Raw genomic sequence first — 12,344 nt, forward strand, 5'->3', positions numbered from 1 at the left:
AAAATGGCATCCATGATGTAGGGACTGAAATAGAATGGAGGAAGGTTCTCTGCGGAGGAGGCTCTCTTCTAACGATACTCGGTGATGGTAGTGGCTAGGTTATCAGATAGGATAGTGGCCCAATTCATAATGTGGGAATTGACACATGCATCAATCAAAGGAATCCATTCTATGGAAAAATTAGCATTGTTAGGTAATCCATATAGCCTACATAACATAGCAGTTGCATAGTTGTACAAGTTTTCTAAGGAGGCTACAGGATACATACCTGTTTTGTCAAATTTGAACTTGTTCTCCAGTACCCTCCAACCCTGGATCATTTTGAAAGGTTCTTCATTTTTATTTGCAAAGTTGGCCAGGTATGACTTGTCATATATGTCTTAAGGGTCAGGTATATGGTGCATTTGCTTTAGGTCTTCAGCTTTGAATGATCCCATGAGCTCCATCCTCGAGTTTCTGAATTTCCTGTCTTCAATAGTGAGATTTTCCACCACCCACCTAATCATATTGGTATAGGGTAGGATCTTCGCTCTTGCTCCTATTTTGTGAAGGAAAGAACATATAGCATCTTTGAATTGGACTCCCCAAGGTTTTATTAAATCATCTGTTGCCTTTATGATAGTAATTTTGGGACGTTCACCCTCAAGCTTGTTGTATATGACTTCCCAAGATGTCACTCCCCCATCGGCGCTGCAGACTGTATCAGAGAATATAAGAGACATTTCTGATAGCTCAGACTCTGTAATGCTCTGTTTTTCTACTTTTGCATCACCTTCCGCAATGACATGTCTTTTGAAGCTTGCCTAAAATGGAAGAGATATATCAGCGTAGACGATATAGGGAAATTAAGGCTGAAACCTCTCTGAAATGACTTTGAATCGTGGGAGGATTTTGAATGAGATATTCAGTGTTAACTAGCCATAACTTGAAACATCATTACTTCTCCTCGCGTTGCTAAACATTAATTACCCTGTCAAACCGTTCATTATTATATTAAAACACAGTAACTTCCCATGCTTGGTGCTTTATTTGTGTCTCACAACTTTTAAACGTTGTAACATAGCATTGTCTACTTATAATGCGAAATGCGATTGCGAAAATTGCAATATCGCATTTCGAAAATCGTTAAAGGATGACAAAGTGGCATGGCTTATTTATTTGTGACTCTGTAAAGTGTAATCGTGTGTTCTCAAGACGTTCTGATTAGTATATCACAGCGGGGGGTCTCATCGCATATCGCAATTCAGGATTTACTTAAATATGTTTATAATTATCACATGGGAAAAATGAGAAATGCAATTTGCGACAAAGATCCTAAACTTGGGTTGTTTTCTAAGAGTTTTCAAGGCAATTTCTTAGAGTTAAGACTTATTTTCGAAGACTAAAAAATTTAAAAATGGTCCCCATCTATATGTCAAATATCAACTATTATTCGTATAAATGGGGAGGTTGTTACATAGTACAACACGTTGTCAACTGAAAAAAATTCCTACAAGCAACTATATGAGAAAGGAAATCTCTGTCTTCGATGAAAGTTAACACTAATTAAGAGATAGAGAACAAACAATCAATGCAACAATAAAAGAATAAAATCTTTCACTAATAAATCTCCAAAATGCACTGAATCTTCCTATCGAATGCACTTCAACTAGTCCTTTTAATAGTAAAGAGAATTCATTTCTTCTCAAATACAAATGATGATGCGACCCTAGTCTTCAATGATGCTAGCTAATGTAACATATTGATTCAACAAACTAGAATTATGTATTTTTCATTGGAATGATAACATGAATCTTTCACAAACACTTCAATGATTTTTTTCAAAACAATCAACATCAATCAAATGGAAAGCACGAAAAGAGAATTCCTTCCAAACCAATGATGCAATGACTCAATCAAGAACAAGACGAGCAATGTAATCTATGCCCGAAAAGGGACACTTAATCAAGAGAAGAACAAACAAAAATTTTCAAACTTGTTTAATTGAAATCAAAGTGATAAAAGGACTAAAAAACAAAAATGCATGGAGCAGCTAACCAACAACTTGACTTGCTGAGCACACAAACAACTGAATGGATGATGACCTAGATGCCATAGGGCCACAAACCATCCAAAGACTCAAAAATCAAGTAAAAGAAGGCAAACAAAATAATCACACAAACCAAGGCAATGAAGCTTTCCAGTTAGGGAGAACATAGGAAACACGATCTAAGAGGCAACAATTAAGAGGGCAAGACACACTGGTTATGGTCCAGGAGAAACCTTGATCTTCACCTACAGGAATCAACACGACTGCCTAACTGACAACAAGAGCTGATTGGCATGACCAACATGACTGGCCAGACTACAACTAGCCCTGATAGGCCTGATTGGCAAGACTGTTTGGCCAAAAAGAGTGCTGATCGAAGGATTCAAGAAAAAAATAAAAATTTTCAAACGCCAAACCAGACCTGCCACTGTAAATTTCAGACTCAGAGTAGTAAACTAGGCAAAGCAGAGAAAACTAAATGGAAATGGTGATACTAGAAAAGTTCACACAAAACCACGAAATGATAATCAATCAAATAGGAGGATTTTCTCCCTAGTATGGTCGCCAATTTGTGGTGCAGCTAAATTCTTAGTGCAAACACAAATAATTCCTCTAGCCCAAGAGAGTGAGTCTAGCCTCAAACAAACAATCTATGGAAAACTTCCTTAAGCTAGAATCAAATAAGAGGGCCTACCTCTTAGAACACTATTCCGCTTGGTGATGATCCTGCTTCCTTACTCCAACTACTTTTCATTTCCTTCCTTCGAATACCTGAAACAAGCAAACAAACAACAACAACAAATGTGATAGCATACAAATTGCATTCATCCTACTTAACAGGTCAAGGAACATTAAGCCATCAAATGTAAGATAACACTTTAATGTAGGAAATAAATCAATAGTTGTATTCATATAAGTTCAGAAAGAGATTACAAGCAATGCCTTTACATTGTTAGTCTCCTCCGACATATCCGGGTTCCCACACTTCTACTAGCATCTCATGGATAGCCCCAACAATGGAAGTTTTAAGGCTTCTTCCCTTTAGTCTCAAACCAAACCAAACCAAACACACTATTCTCCCTCAAACATAAACTAGAGAGCTACAATCTATAGATGTCTTGCTGATTATTCAAGCTCCAAAAATACTAAGACTGAAACTACATCCAAAAAATAGTTCAACTTGGGAAAGCAGGGGCTTATATAGCTTTCATTGAGGGGAGATGGGTCCTATTATCATGGGAGAGGCCTTATCTCTTGGGTTTGTTCCATCCTAATAGGGGAAAGGAACCCAAATTGACTTCCTCGGTTCCATCCAACCCAACAATTTACCAGACTTCCATTACAAAGCTTCTAGACTTGGAAGCTTCGACTCCATATTTAAAAAAATTGCCAAAAGAGGATCAGCATGATTGAGACAAGGCTCAGTAGCGCTAGTCCCAGTGTTAAACTCTGCAGATCGGTGCGGGGGATGAACTGGTCATTAGCGACGATCTTGTAAATTGGGGTAAAAGGAAGATTCTTGGGAAATGATGCAAAAGGGAAATGTTCTACTCATGAAGAGGGACATAATGGGAGTTTCTCCATGATGTGAAAACACATGAGGGTCACTGTAGAGGTCCTCCGGGATCATGGAATGAGGAGTACAGGGACATTGAAAAAATGCTGTGTAACATGCATCGATAACCTCAATGTTTACAGAAACAGTCTTGCTCGCAAGAGTCACTGGACAATTGCGATACATGCCGAGAGGCTTGGAAGGGTGACCATCCCAAGCACGCAAAGTGATGGTGGATGGGGACAGTTAAGGTGACTTCAGTTGCTCCCAAACGATAGCGTACATCATGCAGGTGGATGCACCTTCATCAATAATGCATTGGGAGATGATGGCATTCTAGACTCAGATTGGTATCTGGAAAGCAACAGAGGGTGGTAATGGAGGATATTATAACACATCAATAGGAAAGACAATCAAATGATCATTTGAAGGATCTACTACACCTAAAGCAGTTAGTAGATCTTTCTTTTGAGATGGGCACGACTGGAGGACCTATAGCATCGACATGGTGACAGGTGATTGCGCCAAGTCGTCTACCATACTGTATGTGTGGGAAACTTAGTTAGAAGCACATTATGACACAATGGCTCTTTGGGGATCTTTGGAATTGACTCAACCTTGGGCTAAGGAATCTGTAAGGGACCATTTGGTGTCGTAATAGGCTCAATAGATTCTTTGGTTTTGGGCTTAGTTGTAGACGAAGACGATGGCTTGTCATATTGATGCAACTGAGTTTGCAAGTTGACATCAGAGGTATCGAACTTGTCAGGATTCATCATGAGGATTTGGTAGTCACCGGGACCAGAAGGTTGGGGAGGGTGGGCTACTTGACCTTGCTGAGGTTGAGCATCAACAAATCCTTAATGAGGGAAAGGATTTGTAAGCACGACTGGTTGAGATGGCGCAAGATTCTGAGGTGGATGCTGCATGAGCAGTTGTACTCTAGAAGCTGCTTGGGCTTCCCACATTTGGCGCATCTGAGGTAAGAGGGGACACTTATGAGCATAATGGTCATGTACACCACAACATGCACAAGGCTTGTTCCTACAAATAACCTTATTCTGCTTGGGCTGGTTGCCCTGTTGTTGGTTGTTGGTGTTAGGATGGTTCCCTTGGAGTTGATTGGGTTGATTACCCTGGTTACCCTTATTACCCTTCCCCTTATTCTTTTTCTTCAAATTTTGGGGATTGGTCGCACTCTACTGCACATACACTTGGCCCTAAGGGGGTAGTGGCTACTAAGGATCATGATGATGGGAGGTTGCTGCGCTAATGCCTGGGGGGCTGGAGCACTCGATGGTGCATAGGTGTAAGATGGTGAAGGGGAAACGATTTGGTATATAGGTTGAGCATGAGATGGCCTTGACATCTGCTGATGTGGTTGGGTGAATGCATAATATGTGCTTTGTCCTGAATACACATTGCTGGCAAGAGGGAAATAAGTGTTGGAGGGATTGGTGCCCCCCTACGGATAACCATAACTCTGCTAAGTGAATGGAAAAGGATGTGAAATAGTTCCAACGATACTGTGGGTGACATGATATGCCCCTGGTGCATTGGAACCACCAGAACAAGGGAGGTTTGGTATAATGGTATAGACATAACAAGATTGAGCATAAATCAAGTCATATCTCAGATCAGTCTGGAGAGCTTCTTCCTCTATCTTAGGAAAGTGGGACGTGACATCTTTAGCAATGGGCGCTAAAAGAGTCCTAAAGAAGTCCACGGTCTTCAAAGGAAGGAGCACGACACATGCTCCTCATTCTATGCCATTTCTGGACATGGTCAGAAAGATGGGTGGCAAAGGACTGATGCAATGTGGTTAAGAGCTCTGTACTAGTGTCGTGTCAAAGAGGTAACTAAAAATATGAAAGGAATGCTTTAGCAAGCATCACGAAAGTGGAATGAGAAGCGGCGAGTTGGTCAACATACCACTTCACAACATCTCCAGTGCGCGTGCGTTGGAACAACCAAAGATGAATGGAGTCATCAGTGATGGAATTGGACAAACACAACATATGAAAGGAATGGATGTGATTGGTGGGGTCCTCTCCAGAATTTCCCTCAAACTTGGGAATGTCTGAGGGAGGCTTAGTTGGCATAGATGGCCAACCAACATTGTGGTGTATAGGGTCGTTAATCAACTGGTTAAAATCCGGGAGACTTAACCCAACCATCAAAGGTAGCAAAGGGGCTATTGGAATGGTTTCGCTAGATGTGACTACCGGGGTAGGACCGAAGCCACCACTAGGTTGGTTTCCAGCACTTGTAATGGGTCCTGACTTAATGACATTATGCAGTGAAGGAGGCTCAGAATCAGATGAGGAATCACATGAACTAGAAGGGGACTTGGGGGAGGACTAACTTGAACCCTGCGGGGAGAAGTAATATGTCCAAGTGGAAACTGGGGATGAATACCTAAAAGTCTCCGTGACAAACACCTTGGTGGCGCAATGGTTACAAGACACAAGTGACATGGAAATGGTAAAGGGAGGTAAAAAAAATGTCTTTGTCTCTATGGGGGAGATAAATTAATTAAGTTAACTCTTGGCTTGATGGTGTTAACCAAGCACCCTTCACTTAAGGTGTGCTTGTGTGTGCAAATATGTGTGTTTATTAATTAAGCCTAGATCATGTTTGAAAAACGAAAAAGAAAAATATTGCTGGAATACTATAAATAAACTAAAATTAATAACAGAAAATAAACAAAAAATCAACTATCTAAAACCCCGCCTAAACTGGGTTTGCAAACACTATGTTGGTTGGTGGAAAAATCAACTAAAAACACATAAAAAAGGGCAAGAGACCTATGTGTCGGTGTGACTAGGATCAAATGACACTATGCTGTTGGAAAGTGGTGTAGTAACAACAAAATCAGTGAGGAAAATTGTTGCAAAAGATAGGGAGATGGGTGTGAAACCTAGGGAAAATAGTGGTACCCTAAGGCAATGACCAAACATAGTTCAAGAGGGAACTTTGGATGGAAACAACCTATCTGGAAAATATGGCTGAAAACTCTGCAAAAACTCAGACTTCTTACTCAGCTAAACTCCTCCTATAAAGGTGGAAGCGTACTAGAATCCCTAAGGGGCTAAATTCCACTTCGATGAGCGAAACATAGTAGATCAAGGCCTAAACAAGCTAATATAATGGTAAACCAACTGTTATAGACATTTTTGTGCCTTGCAACATTGAGCATGAAATGTCAATAATTCAAGGGATCCAAAGTCCCTAAATAAGTTTTTCCTACCCCTAGAGGAACAAGGTCAACCAATGACAACTTCTCCCAGAAGTTCTCCACCAAAAACCACTCAGAAATGGTCAAATCAGGATCAATTCAAGAGCTCCACTAGCTGTCTGCGCTGAAATGCAAAGTCTGCACTGGCTACCTGCACTACAACGCAGGTAGAAGCACTACCACGGTGCGCTGAGCGGGAATTGACAAATGGCAAGTTCATTCAACGAGGTGTCAAGACCCTGGAAGCTTCCAGAATCTTCCTCAATGACACTTGCCTCAGTGAATTCGACTAATGATGAGTAAGAGGTTCTCAACCTCCAAGTGGAAGCAAGAACCTCCAAGTGGAAACAAGAACTGACAGAGAGAAGCCACAAGTCAAAACATGAGCTGACTCATCCTCTCTGCTCACATCTATAAATGGATCTCTCACCCAGAGGTTCAGGAGGCTGGAATTTTGTATTTGCAGAGAATTGCTGTTGGTTTGAGATTGAGATTAGTACATTGGGTGATTTATGCTTTGTTGGAGGAGAGGAAGGGATTCTTTTGCTGGGAGGTAGATGCTGGATCGGGACTCACTTGGTTGTATCTCCTCTTGAACCTTGTTTATCATATCAATAAAGCTGCTTGAGTTTCTCCTATATGCTTGTATTTCAATGATGTTTTGTGATATTTGCATATTTAGTTTATATATGATCCTAAACTAGTTATGAATGTGAATCTATATCTTTCGTGTAGTCTTCTGCTCTTGTGATCTTGCAGGAACCGTGTGAAGCTGGACCAGTGAAAGAGCAGGCAGCGGGAAGCGAACGAAAGAGAGAGAATGATTGGATCGACCAACTAGTGGAAGACATCGGTTAGTTAGATCCTTCTTTCTCTATTTGCATCTCATAAAGAAGAATACTCAGATAGCTTTCCTTGTTTGTTGCTAAGGCACTATCACCTCTTAGAGTGGGATAGGGGCATTCCGTATTGGATACTTTTCCCAACAACAAATTGGCGACTCCGCTGGGGAGACCATGGATATATGCCATGGCAGCTGTAGTGTCGACCTATTTTAGAAAGATCGCATTCCCTTTTCAAGGAGGGATTACGATCGTCGACCAACAAAACTTCCTCCCAAATGGTTCACAAGTTACGGGAAGCATTCCCATGATCCATGGAAGCCACCATTCGCTTCAGAATATCGGGGTAGGCCTACTAAAAGATCCTATATTAATGGGAACTTTCGCTCTTCCACCTCCAATTGATTTGGCGGAAGTAGCGTCGATAGGTACCTGCAATATGATATCTTCCACGAAGATCTCAGAAGACGATATCAACATGGATCATGCAATGGTTTTGCCCCCAAGCCCAATAGAAATATTGTAGCAATCAATGTTTCGGGCATGGGAGGCGAACCCAAATCAACGCTCATCAAGCGTTTGGGTAGATAGGTCTAGAGAATATGGTACCCCTTCAGATCCTTGGTTGAGAGTGCATGGAACTGACGAAGGAATTCTACAATCAATGTTGATTGAGGGGGCACCATGGAATAATTGCCACCATTGTTCCCTTCTTCCAGATTATGAAGAAGATACTCAAAAAGACCTTTATCACCCTTCAGTTTTTGAATTCTTATCAAATACTGTAAATACGGTGGATTCCGAGCGAAACTTATCCAATATTGAAGAGACTATAGCCATAAATATCTCGACTAAAACAAATATTGTAGAGAATATTTATGTCGGCAAAGGTTGTTCACCTTCAGAACTGGAAATATATAACGCTCTTTTTTCGCGAGTTCAGAGATGTCTTTGCTTGGTCATATGATGAAATGCCAGGCATTGACTCGAGTATCGTTGAACACGAAATCAAGATGTATCCAGATGTAAAACCGGTAAGACAACGGCTCAGGCAGGTGCACCCCAAGAAGTCCGCTGCCATTAAGGCAGAAGTTGAAAAACTTCTCCATGCTGGTTTCATCTACCCGGTTCCTCTAACCGATTGGGTATCGAACATTGTCCCTGTTATGAAGAAACAAGGGACAATTAGAGTGTGTGTTGATTATAGGGATGTAAACCAAGCTTGTCCAAAAGACAACTACCCTACACCCTTCATCGACCAGATAATTGATGAATGCGCCGGATGTGAAATCTTTTCATTCATGGATGGATTTTCCGGGTATAATCAAATAAATATCCGCCCACAAGACCAGTCAAAGACTGCATTCATTTGTCCGTGGGGCACATTCGCATATCGAAAATTACCCTTTGGTTTAAAGAACGCAGGGGCGACGTTTCAGAGGGCAATGAATTATGCCTTCCATGACATCAAGAACATCGTTCAACCATACCTCGACGACCTTCCGGCTCATTCGCGAAAGCGGACTGATCATCCACAGCATTTAAGAGCGATATTTCTACGTTGCCGACACTACAAGATAAGACTCAATCCGCACAAATGTGTGTTTTGCGTCAGTTCTGGTCGTTTACTTGGCTTTGTAGTCTCCAAGGATGGGATTTGTCTCGACCCTTGCAAGGTTCAGGCAATCATCAATTTGCCTCCACCTTCAAATTTGCTTCAGATTCAGAAACTCCAAGGGAAAGCAAACTTTCTGAGGAGGTTCATTCCGAATTACGCAGAACTTGCTAAAGGTTATACACGTCTTTTGAAAAAGGAGGTACCCTTCGTTTGGAATCAGGTTGCGCAAGCTTCCTTTGATGCTTTAAAGGATTCCTTAATAAAAGCATCATTAATGTACGCCCCCGATTATCAAAGAGATTTTAACCTGTATCTGGCTGCAGCAGATACAACCATCGCAATGGTTTTAGTACAAGAAGTCGACGGAATAGAACACCCTATATATTATTTAAGTAGAAACTTAAATGATACAGAAAGCAAATATTCTTATGTTGAAAAACTAGCGCTTGCAGCTGTTCAAGCGATTCAAAGGTTTCGACATTATGTCCTCTTTCGGAAAACTACCATTTTGTCAGATTGCAACCCCATGACTTATATATTGTCGCGACAGTTGCTGGGGGGCAAATATTCAAAATGGATAGCGATCCTTCAAGAGTTTGATCTGGAATTTGTAAAATCCAAATCAAAGAAAGCTCTAGTTTTCGCAGAATTATTGTGCGATCTCCCATCGTCGTCCAACGATGAAACATCCGAAGAATCAATCGTGGATGAGAATTTGTTTCTGATATCTGCAAGCAATGAGTGGTATGGAGATATAATAATTTATCTCCAAACCCAAAAATTCAGGCTTGACACCTCACACTCTGAACAAAAACGTATACGATACCAAGCAAAAGACTACATGATCGTCGGTGATACGCTTTACCGTCATGGTATCGATACAGTTCTGAGGAGGTGCCTCACCCATGAGGAGGCCGAAAAAGCCCTGAATGAGTGTCATTCAGGCGCGTGTGGGGGGCATCAATCTGGATATGCAACAGCACAAAAAATATTACGAGCAGGATACTTCTGGCCAACCATGTTCAAAGATTGCATAACCGCAGTCAGAAGTTGCCATGCTTGTCAAATTTTTGATAGCAAAACCAGAAGACCACCCGCACCTTTACAGCCAATAGTTGCTGTTGGGCCTTTCGCCAAATGGGGCATTGATTTCATGACATGTAACCCCACCTCGACCGGGGGGCATGGGTATATTATAGTCGCCGTTGACTATTTTACCAAATGGGCCGAGGCGATGCCTACATTAGATAACACTGGTGAAACAGCTGCCCTTTTCTTTTTCAATCATGTAGTCGCCAGGTTCGGCGTACCACAGGCCATAGTTACAGATCATGGATCGCATTTTCGCAATCACATGATGGTTGAATTAGCTGCCAAGCTAGGGCTATCTCACGACAGCTCTACCCCGTATTATCCGCAAGCCAACGGACAAGTTGAAGCGATCAACAAGGTCCTGAAGCGTATGTTGCAAAGGATGATCGGAGTTCACAAAAGAAGGTGGCATCTAATCCTATACTCGGCCTTGTGGGCTTACCGAACATCGGTAAGGAATGCGACCGGGTTCACACCTTTCCAACTGGTATATGGCCTGGAAGCAGTCTTACCAGTCCAGTGCGAAATTTCGTCTCTTAAACTCGCAATCGATCTCCTCCCCGGAACTTCAGAAGAAGAGGCCCGTTTCTTGGAATTAATCCAATTGGATGAAACCCGTCATGATGCCGCTTTGGCTAACGAAGCCCATAAGAAATGAGTCAAGGCGCAGTTCGACAAAAATGTCAAACCCCGTGTCTTCTCAGAAGGTGACTTGGTCTTGCTTTACGACCAAGAATCCGATAAATTGGGAGCAGGTAAATTCAATTCTTTATGGATGGGCCCCTATATTGTTAAACGAGTGTTGGCAAAAGGAGCCTACGAGTTAATGGATTACGACGGAATTCCACTGGCGCAACCTCGCAATGGGTTGTACCTTAAGTGTTACTATGCTTAAATAGTAACCAATGTGCTTTTGTTGTATTTTGTTTTCGCTAAAGTGGTTTTTTGGTCGAGTAATCCACCTTTTTACATTTATTGCAGATGTCGAACCTTTTGGAGACATGTGTGGGATATGCTGACGGAGCGAGTCGTAGTTCGCGGAACCTGTCCTCCGCGGCCTGGGCCATTTTTGATCCAAGCGGCGAGTTAGTAAGTTTCAGAGGTGTATGTATTGGTCAATCAACGAATAACATCGTTGAGTATAGTGCGTTGATAGAACTGCTCTCTGATGCCATCACCCATGGTATACGCCGACTAATCGTCAGGCTAGACTCACAACTCGTAATACTGCAACTCAATGGTATATATTCCGTCCGCAACCCAGCTATTTATCACATGTTCCTAAGGGTTAAGATTTTGGAAAGACAATTTGATTTAATTCAATACCAACATATTTCCAGAAACTTAAACACATTAACCGACTCATTAGCAAACTATGTGTTAGATAGACATTTGCAACATTTATAAAAAGAGACACATCATCAAGGTTGTACATGTGGACCATATAACTCAACCAAAATAAAACCCCGAAAATCAAAATATATATATAAGTTGTTTACGGTTTACATATAATGTTCTGTAACCAAGACAAAATCTGTCGCATGACCCAAAAACTCAAAATGCTAGGGGGCACCCTAGCCTAGTGATGCTCATGATAGCACGTCACGGCCTATGCAATCATGCGTAAGAGACGAGTCCATCGTCTAGGCACACCAGTAGTATGCCGCTGCAACTGTAGAGGTAACTTGTCGATCCTCACATCCGGAATGCCAAGAGTAAGGCTCTCAACCTGCTCCTGCACAGCTGTGAGGGTCTCAGCCACATCAAGGTCGCGAAGAATAACCCTCCCAGCGGTCTCCCCTGCTGGGGCAACGGCTGGCGCTCTCGGGCGAACTGCTGGACGAACAGGACCAACATCTGCATGCACACGTGAGTTTGATTAAAGTCTTGATAGAATAAAGCACAAGGACATTATGAATAAAAACAGTAAACAGTGATACGGTCGAAGATTTTACCAATAGCGCCCCACT

This window comes from Pinus tabuliformis, chromosome J (genome assembly GCF_031772625.1).
Source record: "Pinus tabuliformis cultivar Carrire ecotype Pingquan chromosome J, CPIR1, whole genome shotgun sequence".
Lineage (NCBI taxonomy): Eukaryota > Viridiplantae > Streptophyta > Pinopsida > Pinales > Pinaceae > Pinus > Pinus tabuliformis.